Source organism: Spermophilus citellus, assembly GCF_964194105.1.
Source record: "Spermophilus citellus genome assembly, chromosome: X".
NCBI classification, from domain to species: Eukaryota; Metazoa; Chordata; class Mammalia; order Rodentia; family Sciuridae; genus Spermophilus; species Spermophilus citellus.
In genome coordinates, this window is record NC_138190.1 from 117409531 (window position 1) to 117421141 (window position 11611).

The window sequence follows — 11611 nt, forward strand, 5'->3', positions numbered from 1 at the left end:
ACCAACAGACTAGACTTCTTGGAAGAGAGAACCTCAGGCAATGAAAATAACATATATACTCTTGAAAATAGAGTTGACCATGGAGAGAAGATTTCAAGAAACCATGAACAGAACTTCCAAGAATTATGGGATAACATGAAAAGACTAAATTTAAGATTTATTGGAATAGATGAAGGTTCAGAGATACAAACCAAAGGAATGCATGATCTTTTTTTAAATTAATTTATTATTATTATTATTTATTTTTACGTGGTACTGAGGATTGAACCCAGGGCCTCGCCCATGCTAGGCAAGCACTCTACCGCTGAGTCACAACCCCAGCCCTGCATGATCTTTTCAATGAAATAATATCAGAAAATTTCCCAAATCTAAAGAATGAAATGGAAAATCAAATACAAGAGGCTTACAGGACCCCAAATGTGAAAAATTACAACAGACTCACATCAAGACACATTTTGAAAATGCCTATCATACAGAATAAGGATAAAATTTAAAAGGCTGTGAGAGACTATCAGATTACATATAGGGGGAAACCAATTTGGATCTCAGCTGATTTCTCAACCCAGACCCTAAAAGCTAGGAAGTCCTGGAATAACATATACCAAGTTCTGAAAGAAAATGGGTACCAACCAGGAATCCTATGTCCAGCAAAATTAAGCTTCAGATTGTAAGATGAAATAAAAACCTTCTACGATAAACAAAAATTAAAAGAATTCATGGGCTGGGGTTCTGGCTCAGTGGTAGAGTGCTTGTCTGGCATGTGTGAGGCACTGGGTTTGATCCTTAGCACCACATATAAATAAATAAAAATAAAAACTTATCAACAACTTAAAAAATTAAAAAAGAATTAATAACCAGAAAGCCTGCACTTCAGAATATTCTCAACAAACTATTCCATGAAGATGAAATGAAAAAAAAAGTGTAAACCAGCAAAGCGAGGAACTACACTAAAAGATTAGTCAATCAAAGGAGAAACTAATTCAAATCAAAAGCTAGAAATAAACCAAAATGACCAGGAACACAAATCATATCTCAATAATAATCTTGAACATGAGTGGCCTAAGCTCATCAATCAAAAAACACAGGCTGGCAAATTTGATTAAAAAACAAGACCCTACAATATGCTGTCTCTAGGTGAAAGGATTGGAAAAAATATATCACTCACATGGATTGTGTAAACAAGCAGGGTTTGTTATGTAAGTTATGTAAGCTATAAAATTGTAATTATATAATTGTAATATTACCTTAATACATTTTTAGCATCTGTATGGTTGTTTTGATAGCTCCCACAGGGAGCTACTGATATTTTTTCTTGATTAGTCTTGTTAGATTTTTATCAACTTTTAGCTGTATTATTTCTTTTCTATTTCACATATTTGTGCTCCTACTTTGATTTTTTTCCTTGCTCCTTGATATTATATTTGGAAATAATTTGAAAATAATTTGGGCTGGGGATGTGGCTCAAGCAGTAGCTTGCTCCCCTGGCATGTGTGCGGCCTGGGTTAGATCCTCAGCACCACATACAAAGAAAGATGTTGTGTCCGCCAATAACTAAAAAATAAATATTAAAATTCTCTCTCTCTCTCTCTCTCTCTCTCTCTCTTTAAAAAAAAAGAAAAAGAAAATAATTTAATTGGTAATCTATCTTCTTTCTGATACAAATACTTTAAGTTATAAATATTCATCTGAGTAGTATTTTGTCCCAGAGATTCCGCTATTTTAAGATTTTATTATCACTTTGTTCAAAACACTTTGTATTTACTTTTCTTGTGCTTTCTTCTTTTATCTGTGAGATATTTATAAGTGTGCCACTTAATTTTGAAGTAGTTGTGATATGGGAGTGGGGTTCTATATATCTTAAGGTGATTGATTGAATTCTTTCTTTCTTTCTTTCTTTCTTTCTTTCTTTCTTTCTTTCTTTCTTTCTTTCTTTCTTTCTTTCTTTTGTGCTGGGGATTGAACACAGGGCCTTGTGCATTTGAGGGAAGCACTCTACCAACTGAGCTATATCCCCTAAGGTGATTGATTTATAATCTAAAATATAATGCAGGAAACAATCTGCATAACTTCAAATTTTAAAAATATCGCAAAGCTTATTTTATGATAGAATATAGTCTATCCTTATTAATTTTCTACTTGTCATTTTTGTGTATAGTTCTCCATAAATAATAAGTAGGTCAAGGTGGCTGATAATGTTGTTAAGCCTTTTATATCATTACTCCTTCCAGCAAACAGAGGGGGCTTAAAAATCTCCAAATATGATTGTGGATTTGTTTTTCTAGTTTTATTAATTTTTACTTCATGTATTTTGAAATTCTGTTATTAGGTACATACACATTTAGGATTGTTATACTTTATTGAAGAAGTTACCCTACTATGTTTATGAAATATTCCCCCTTATCTTCGAAAGTACTTTTTCTTGAAATTTATTTTAGATTAATAGCTCTAATTCAGTTTTCTCATGCTTATTTTCCCCTTCTTTTGCTTTTATTCTATTGGTGTATTGATATTTAAATTGTGACATATGTATACAGCATATAATCACTGTTTGCTTTTTACACATCACATGTTGAACCTTTTAATTACAATATCTGGTTCATTTATGTTTAAATTAATTATTGATATTGTTGAAAAAAAGAACACCTTCCATGAAGGTCAGTGGAAAATTGGGTAAATGATAGGTTTGATGATGCAGTATTTTGAAAAACAGGTTTAATAGTCTTGCTGTCAGTTTCAGGGAGAAGATTGTTGGAATGCTTTTGTTGCAATTGTTCATTCTCTCATTTATCATATGGTATACAGCAACAGATTTATTTTATTATTTGTTAACACTTTTTATTTTTCAAATAAAAATAATATGTACATATATGCATATATATGTATGTATGTGTGTGGGTATACACACACACACACACACACACACACACATTACCATAGGAAATCTCTTAGGTATCCCTCATGGATTTAATGTGAAATTCTCTAACAACAAATAATGCTGGGGTATTTTTTCATATGCTTATTTGCCATTTGATTATCCTCTTCAATGAAATACCTGTTTATGTGTTTTGTTAATTTTTAATTGTATTACTTGCTGATTGTCGAGTTTTCCAGCCTTTGTACATTTTGTAAACAAATATGCAAATGTTTATTCACCGACTATGTATTGCTCCTTTATAAATGATTTGTTGACTAAAAATAAAATAACAATTTTAAAAGAGTGCAATTTATTAGGAACTTACACACAGATGCAAGTGTTGAGCAGCAGCAAGACAGGAGGATCCTTGCACCTTGAGGCAGAAAGAAGGGGTTTATAAACTAATGCAGACAAACATGGCCTGCAGCCAAGTGGAATGTATCTGGGCTTTCTCCAACAACAACAACAACAACAACAACAACAACAAAACAACTTTTAATGTCAAATGTCAACTAAGAAGCAATCTGGGTGTTTGTGGCTGGTACAAAATCTTGTCTGTCAAACTTAACTTCACTTTTCCTATAGGAATGTGTGCCAGGGTTACCTGGCAGGCAAAATGGTGGTTATGATCAAGATGGATGTAGTCAAAAAAAAAAAAAAGATGGATGTAGTCATGTCAAGTTGCAAAACATGTCTTGTAGAACCTTAGAGCCCTCACCCTAGGAAGATTTGACTGCTGGTACATTTGAATCCCCCCAACGTGAGCTCTACTCATTGGCCTTCTTTAAATTATATATTCATACAAAGGATTTTAAATCCTAAAACAAGAGAGTGAAAGCAAGGAATAAGACAGGGAGAAGAGGTTCATAAGGTCACAATTTGCAGTTTGGGACTTCCTAAAAGATTAAATATAATGTAAATCCTATAACTAGGTTGCTAAGTGGACAGTAAAGCCTAATTATGGGGTTCTTTTCTTTTGTTTTTAAATGTCAGGCATTTAAGGAAAAGCCTTGTCTGTTGTTGATCTTGTACTAAAATTCCTAGTTCCCCTTTCTTCCCTTAGGAATTGGGGATGTGATAAAAGTGGGATCTCCTAGTTGAGGAGTAGTTTGGCAAGGTCTACGGTTCCCTTCCACACTGAGCAATATCAGCCTCTATCCAGAATTCTGAATACAGCTAGAAAAGTGATAGCTGACAGTGTCCTAAACCCAGGAAAATTTGGAGCATGGTGACAGATTAAAGCATGAAGAACTGACAGTGGTATGCCTCTCTCTCTTCGAATCATTGTGCAGGATTTTGAGTTTTAATGAATTTGAATTCAGTTGACGTACACTTTCCATAGAATTATTGGGTAATATCATGGCAGGATCCAGAGCTTTAGGAACTATTATATCTCAGCGAGACCAGCCATAACCTCCACACTGGCCCCATGGCCAGGCATAAGTCTCAAGAGGATTCAGAGAATAAATTATCCTTTAATTGTGGTTTCAGGAAACCTGTCTAAAAAGTCAACATGCTCACATTGATTAGTTAATTCAGATTAAAGATGGACTTTTCAAATACAGAACTTTTTATTTTTTATTTAAAAAAATTAAAACCTTTATTTTGTTTATTTAGTTTTTTTTATGTGGTGCTGAGGACTGAACCCAGTGCCTCACGCGTACTAGGCAAGTGCTCTACCACTGAGCCACAACCCCAGCCTCTTATTTTTTTAATTTTTTTTAAAGAGAGAGAAAGGAGGGAGAGAGAGAGAGAGAGAGAGAGAGAGAGAGAGAGAGAATTTTTTTAATATTTATTTTTTAGTTCTCGGCGGACACAACATCTTTGTTGGTATGTGGTGCTGAGGATCGAACCCGGGCCGCACGCATGCCAGGCGAGCGCGCTACTGCTTGAGCCACATCCCCAGCCCCTATTTTTTAAAATTTTTAAAAAATATTTTTAGTTGTAAATGGACACAATACTTTTATTTTTATTTATTTTTATATGGTGCTGAGGATTGAACCCAATGCCTCATATGTACTAGACAAGCACTCTACCACTGAGCCACAACCCAAGTCCCCCCTTTTAAAAATATTTATTTTTTAGTTATAGTTGGACACAAAAAAATAAATATTTTATGTAGTGCTAAGGTTCAAACCCAGGACCTCGCACATGCTAGGTGAGCACCCCACTGCTGAGCCACAACCCGAGTCCCAAATAGGGGACTTTCAAAGGAAAAAAATTTTTCCACTATTCTCACAGTTAATACAATAGTCAACATAGAACACTTTTTAACTTTTTTTTAGTTGTCAATGGTCCTTTATTTTTATTTATTTGTATGTAGTGTTGTTATGCTCGACCCCCAAAAGAGCACCAGAGACCAAGATCAATGTAAGCAGCAAAGAAGTGTTCATTGCGAGCTAGCTCGGTCCTCCGTGCGCACACACAGCAACTGGTGACGCTGAGAGGCCCGGAGCCCAGGGTTTGCACTCTTTGGGGAAGGCAGGGACTTCACATACATCATAGCATCTCTTAGCAAATCATTCCATACCACGGGAAAGTCAAACAACAACTCTTAACATTGATTAGCACATTCACTGGCGGGAACAAGTTGGGCAGGGGTGATTGGTTACTACAAGAGGGGGATTCCTTTGAACTGATTGGTTTAAGCCACGAGGGGTGTACGTGCTGAACTACATGGTTTCCCAACATGTCCCTGTCTCATGCTGATTGGTGGTTGCTAGGGGTTGCTATGGCTCCTCACCTAGCCTAACTAAGTCAGGGACACCTGGTGCAGCAGATCTCTCCAGTTATTTGTAGATGAACAACTCAGCAGGGAGGGTATGTGCCTAGGAGTGCTCTGTGGGTCTTTCCAAGGGCAAGGGTCATGCCCCCTTCCTTGGACAGGCTTTGCTCTGAGGTAGAGGCTGGTTTTTCAGTGATGAGAATCGAACCCAGAGCCTCACACATGCTAGGCAAGCGCTCTACCACTGAGCTACAACCCCAGCTCCACAGAGCACTTTTGATACCCGATTCTTCAGCAGACAGTACCAACTGGGAGCCCTATTATTTAATTCAATTCTGATGCTATCTACCTAGAAATAGCAACAGGTCTCATGGGACTGCTCCACACGTCAGACGCCAGTCACAAGTTCTAGTTTGTCATCTAAACTTCTGATTGACAAGTTATAAATTGGGAGTTCCTACAACCTTCTCCTTGAGTTCAATTAATTTGCTAGAGCAGCTCAGAGGACTTAAGAAAAACAATTTACCAATGTATTATTGCCGGGTTTCTGTTCTCGTGACTAAGAGGCTCAGTCAGGGTTTACTCCAGTTGAACTGGGCTGACTGGGCTGCGCAAAATAACTACACAAGAGACACAAATACCTTTTTCTTTGGGGTCCCTGTGATGGCTCCTCTGACCTTAAGGGTCCACAGGAAGAGAGAGCGCGAGAGTACGTGCTGACCCCTTTTATTGAGGAGAAGCTATTCAAAAGAGGCAAGGGGTCAGGTTTCAGAGGGCTGAGTCTATCTTCATGATGTCCACTGTCAGCATCATGGGTAGGCCACACCCAAGGGCACAGTAAGAGAAGGGAACACACACAAGGCACTTCCATGGAAGATTCTATCCTAAACAGGGCAAGGAGTAATATTACAAAGGAACAGGTGAGCTTAGCTTCACCCATGGGGCTGTAGCAAGACACACCCATGCAGGAGACACCCACCCTCGAACCCAAGAAGGGTGGGGAAAGCTCTGACACATTTCTGTGACTGAGCGCCTCAGCACCCAGCTGGGGAGTGTGACTCAGTCAAGTGCAAGGTTGGTCTCCCACATATTATAAAGAATATTATAAGGGAAACGATGAACAGCAAATGGAAGAGGTGCATATGGCAAGATATGGCAGAGGGGGCATGAAGATTATTTGCTTTCTTTAGAAATATCACCTTCCATGCAATTCCATGTGTATAGCCATCTGGAAGCTCATCAAATCTTGTTATTCAAGAATTTTTATAGTTCATCCTCTAGCTTCAGCACCCCCTTTCCTGGAGGTTGATAGGTAAGGTTGAAAGTTCCAATCTTCCAATCCCCTATTGCTTATTCTTTCAGCTGACCAGCCCCATCTTTGGCTATTGAGGGGCCTGGATCTAAGTTGCTTTGTTAGTATAAGCTCAGGTGTGATTAAAAGGGGCTCATTATGAGTAACAAAACATATTCTAATCACTCAGGAAATTCCAAGCATTTTAGGAGTTCTCTGATGAGAATGGGGATGAAAACCAAGTGTTTCTTATTAGACTGCAAGGATATTTCCTTCGATATGACTTTTCATAATGGTCAGCTTCCCCCAAGACCAGGGTAACACTATTCCTAGTAATGAGGAGGTAGAGGAGCAGGACAGCTTATGGTCAGTGTTTTAGTCAGCTTCTGGGTTTCTGTGACCAAAATACCTGACAAGAACAATGTAGAGGAGGAAAAGTTTATTTGGGGCTCACAGTTTCAGAACTCTCAGTCCATAGAGGGCTGACTCTATTGCTCTGGGCCACTTGGCAGCACATCATGGGGGAAAGGCCCAGGAGAGGAAAACTTCTCAGTTAATGGAGGGGGCATCAGGAAACAGAGGGAGGCCTCAGGGAAGACACATCCTTTCAGGGCATGCCTACAGTGACCCACCTCCTCCACCTATGCCCCATATGCATACAACTACCCAGTCCATTCAAACTAGTATGAACTGATTAGGCTACATCTCTCACAATTCAATCCTTTTACATTCCTGAATTAATACAGGAATTTTGACAGGATACCTCATATCCAAATCATAACATTCCACCCCAGTCCCTAAGGCTCATGTCCAGCTCATAGTGCAAAATGCATTTAGTCCATCTCCAAGAGTTCCATAGTTTTTACAGTTCTAGGATTGCCCAAGTCCAAGTCCAAAATCTCACCTGATACTCAAGGCAAACTGCTGGCTGTGAGCCCCTATAAAAATAAAAAAGAAAGTTACATATATTCAATATATAGTTGCACATAGTAAACATTCCCATCCCGAAAGGGAGGAATAGGGGAACAGAAAGAAGGGATGGGTCCAAAATGAGACCAAAACACAGCTAGGCAAACAAGTCCCATAACTTCACATAGAGCATCTAGGACACTTGGCTGTGAGATGTTATTTCCAAAGTGCTTGGGCAGCCTTCCCCTTTGGTCTTGTTGGTTGCAGTGCACATGGGCTCTCTTTCAGCCTGGCTCTCTCTGCAGCCAGCAGTTTTTCTTGGCAGAAAGTTCACATTACTGGCAACTCTCAATTCCTGGGGTCTCCATTCCAGCTTCAGTTTCACCTTCACAGCTTCATGCATTGGCTTCTCAGAGGCAGCCTGCAGGGATTGTGACCCTGCTACACTTTGCCTGTCCTCCCAGGCCTTCCTTTGAAATCTCTGTGGAAGCTTCCATGATCCCTTATCTTGAGCATCCAGTGTTCCTTCAGAACCAGCACCATATGGATGATGCCAAGGTCTGCTGCCAGCTCACTCAATACCTGGGCCTCTTGAAATCACAGCAGTAGAGCTGGGGTTGTGGCTCAGTGGTAGAGCACTTGCCTAGCACGTGTGAGGCACTGGGTTCGGTCTCCAGCACTGTATATATATATATATATATATAAAAACAACAACAATTAAATAAACACAATAAAGGTATTGTGTCCATCTACAACTAAAAGAAACTTAAAAAAAAAAAAGAAATCATAGCAGTAGTGGCCTCTGGGTGCCTACACAGCTCAGCATGGTGAAATAACTTCCTGCCCTCCCACCCCCATACAAACAGGGCACCCCCATGATCATCTCTTCTCAAAGGAATTTTCCCTTCTACATTTTGGAGCTTGCAGTGGGTGTGGTTGTACTAATTCCTGAGATGCCCTGGAGGCCTTTTTCCTATTGTCTTTGTGTCTCTTTAGGACCTGTAATCTCTTCAATAAGCACATCTTCCTTGGTCCTAGTTTTACATGCACTTCTCTGGCCAAACTGTAAGTTTTAAAATGCTTCAGCATGGATTTCTGCTCCCAATTCTCACAGTACACCTGGCTAAAAGCTTTCAGCAATATCCCTGTCACTGACTGACTACTGTGCTTCCTTGAAATTTTCTCCACAGATTATTAGTCCATCACCTTTAGATTTAGCTTCACATAAAGTTTTAGGACATGGGCAAAACATGCCCAAGTTCTTTCCCAGAATATAACATGAGTGGCCTCCGGTCCAATTCTCAATAGAGTCCTCATTTCCCTCTGAAACCTCATGAGCATAGTCCACATTTCTATTGGCAACAGACAGCTGACTCGACTGCTCTGAGCCAAAGGTGAGGCAGCATATCATGGAGGAAGGGCCCAGTGGAGGAAAACTTCTCAGTTTGTGGTGGTATAGGGAGGTAGGAGAAGGGGATGCAGAAAGAAGAACCCTTCCAGGGCATGGCCCCAGTGATCCATCTCTTCTAGCCATGGTCCATCTGCCCACAGTTACCACCCATCCATTCAAACTAGGGATGGACTGATTAGATTACAGCTCTCACAATCCAATCATTTCACATTCCTGCATCAATACAGGAGCTAAACTGTAACAGTCAGCTTTCAGGACACTAACATTTACTTATCCTGTTACCAGGCATGTTATAGACTTCAAGGACATGCACAGTGCAGTTCATTAGCTAGATTTGCATCCAAAGACATGGGAAAAATGAAAGAATGGGGATGGGGTTATGGCTCAGTGGTAAAGCACTTGCCTAGCATGTGTGAGGCACTGAGTTCGATTCTTAGCACCACATAAAAAATAAAGAAAATAAAAGTATTGATTGTGTCCATCTATGACTAATAAAATATTTAAAAATGAAAGAATGGTGAAAGTGTGAGGATAGAAATAAAGCCATAAGCCTAGTCCAAAGCTGGACAAACAGTTCTTCCTCACTAAGGGTGAGCTAAAGGGGGTTCTGCAGTATTAACTTTCCTAAGATATTTTAGCAAAAAAGAAAAGAAAAGAAAAAAATAGCTTCTTCCATAGCTTCCATAGCTTCTTCTGAATAGCTTCATGTGGTTTAAAATTTCAGTAGCATATAAAATTGCATGTTGTATTTTTCTATTAAGAAATTAACTATTCAGGGCTGTGGTTTTGGTTAGTGGTAGAGTGCTTGCCTAGCATGTATGAAGCACTCTGTTCGATCCTCAGCACCAAATAAAAATAAATATAAATAAAATGGGGATATTGTGTTTATCTACAACTAAAAAAATTTTAAAAAATAAATGAACTATTCAATATAGTAAACCAATCATTTTTCTCATTGATGGTTTAATTTAAGATCAAGTTGAAGAGTTGTCAGAAGGCTTCAGTTTTCTGAAATATGCAACCCACTGTCATGGGTCATCTTGTTGTCATAATCTTGGACGGGCCCTATAATGCCATCATTTTTCTAGAACTTGATTGTAAGTGGGTTCTGGTATACTGTATCCCAGACATCTAGATTACCCATGCTGTCCTTGCCTTTTCAGTTCTTGCTTTCTCTGCCTGTGCCTTCCTTTGCCTTGGCTTTGTTTGGCCTGGCATGGGCCCCTGTCATTGCTGTTCATTTTGTAGACTCCATTTTCTAGGGTCTGCTTTTATGACAATTTTTCCTAAGTGTTTTTCTGCCAGATTCAAATTCTGCATAGCACATTATCAAGAGCAATTTACCAAATGTCTATTAAATGAATAAACAAAAAAGTTCATTTATTTTATAGGACATTTTACATTTTCAATAAAGATGTAAATTTTCTATATATTTGTGGTTTTGTGCCAAATGGGTTATGCATAAAAATTGTTAAGGAAAAGTCATTCAAACAGAATTGCTAGGAAGCCTCATTTCATGAGGTGACATTCCTGAGTCACCATCTCTGCACATCTCAGATACATACATGTGCAAAATGGGACAGGGAAATACCTTGCAAGAGAATAAAGTATTTCAAGATATGGTCCACCTTCATTTATGCTTAGGAGCTCAAATACAATTCTATAGACTCTAATGGAATCTGATATGAATTCCTATTCATAGGGATATATGAGGAGGTGGTGGCCAAATATCCATCTGGTGTGTTCTCACCTCTGTTCACTGTCCTCCCATTTTGTGGAGGACATAGGGGAATAGGAGCAATTCTGGCTCAGAGGTCCTGTTGCTTTAAAGGAAACAGAAGAAACTCCATCAAAACCAGAGTAAGGCTCTTCATTTTTCCCTCCAGTCCCAACCCCAGCCCAGGGAAACATATTATTATACCTACAGCCCATCTAAGGAACTGATAATTATACATTCACATATATTTTGACTTATTCAACCTCTTTGAGAGGACACTGATGATTAAACACTAAAAAGGAGGATTTTGGTTTAGTGGTACTGAAAACGAGAAGATAATCCCTCAATTAATATTGCAATGATTAATCAATTGTTAAAAAGAAGCTGTCAGTCCTTGGCTTTCTTTACATTGTCTTCCTCATGGGAAACTTCCAGACTAGAAAACAACAAAAATAGAAAATGAAGTGTGATCAAAACTGAGGAATTTTTAGATATGATAATGGCATGGTGATTATGCTTTAAAAAAGAATGTCTATCTTGTAGAGAAATATGCTGAATTGTTTAGAAATGAAATAATACCTAGAATTAGTTTCAAAGTAATTCAGGGGGAGGGTGGTAACTTCCATGAGTTGATAACTGGGTAC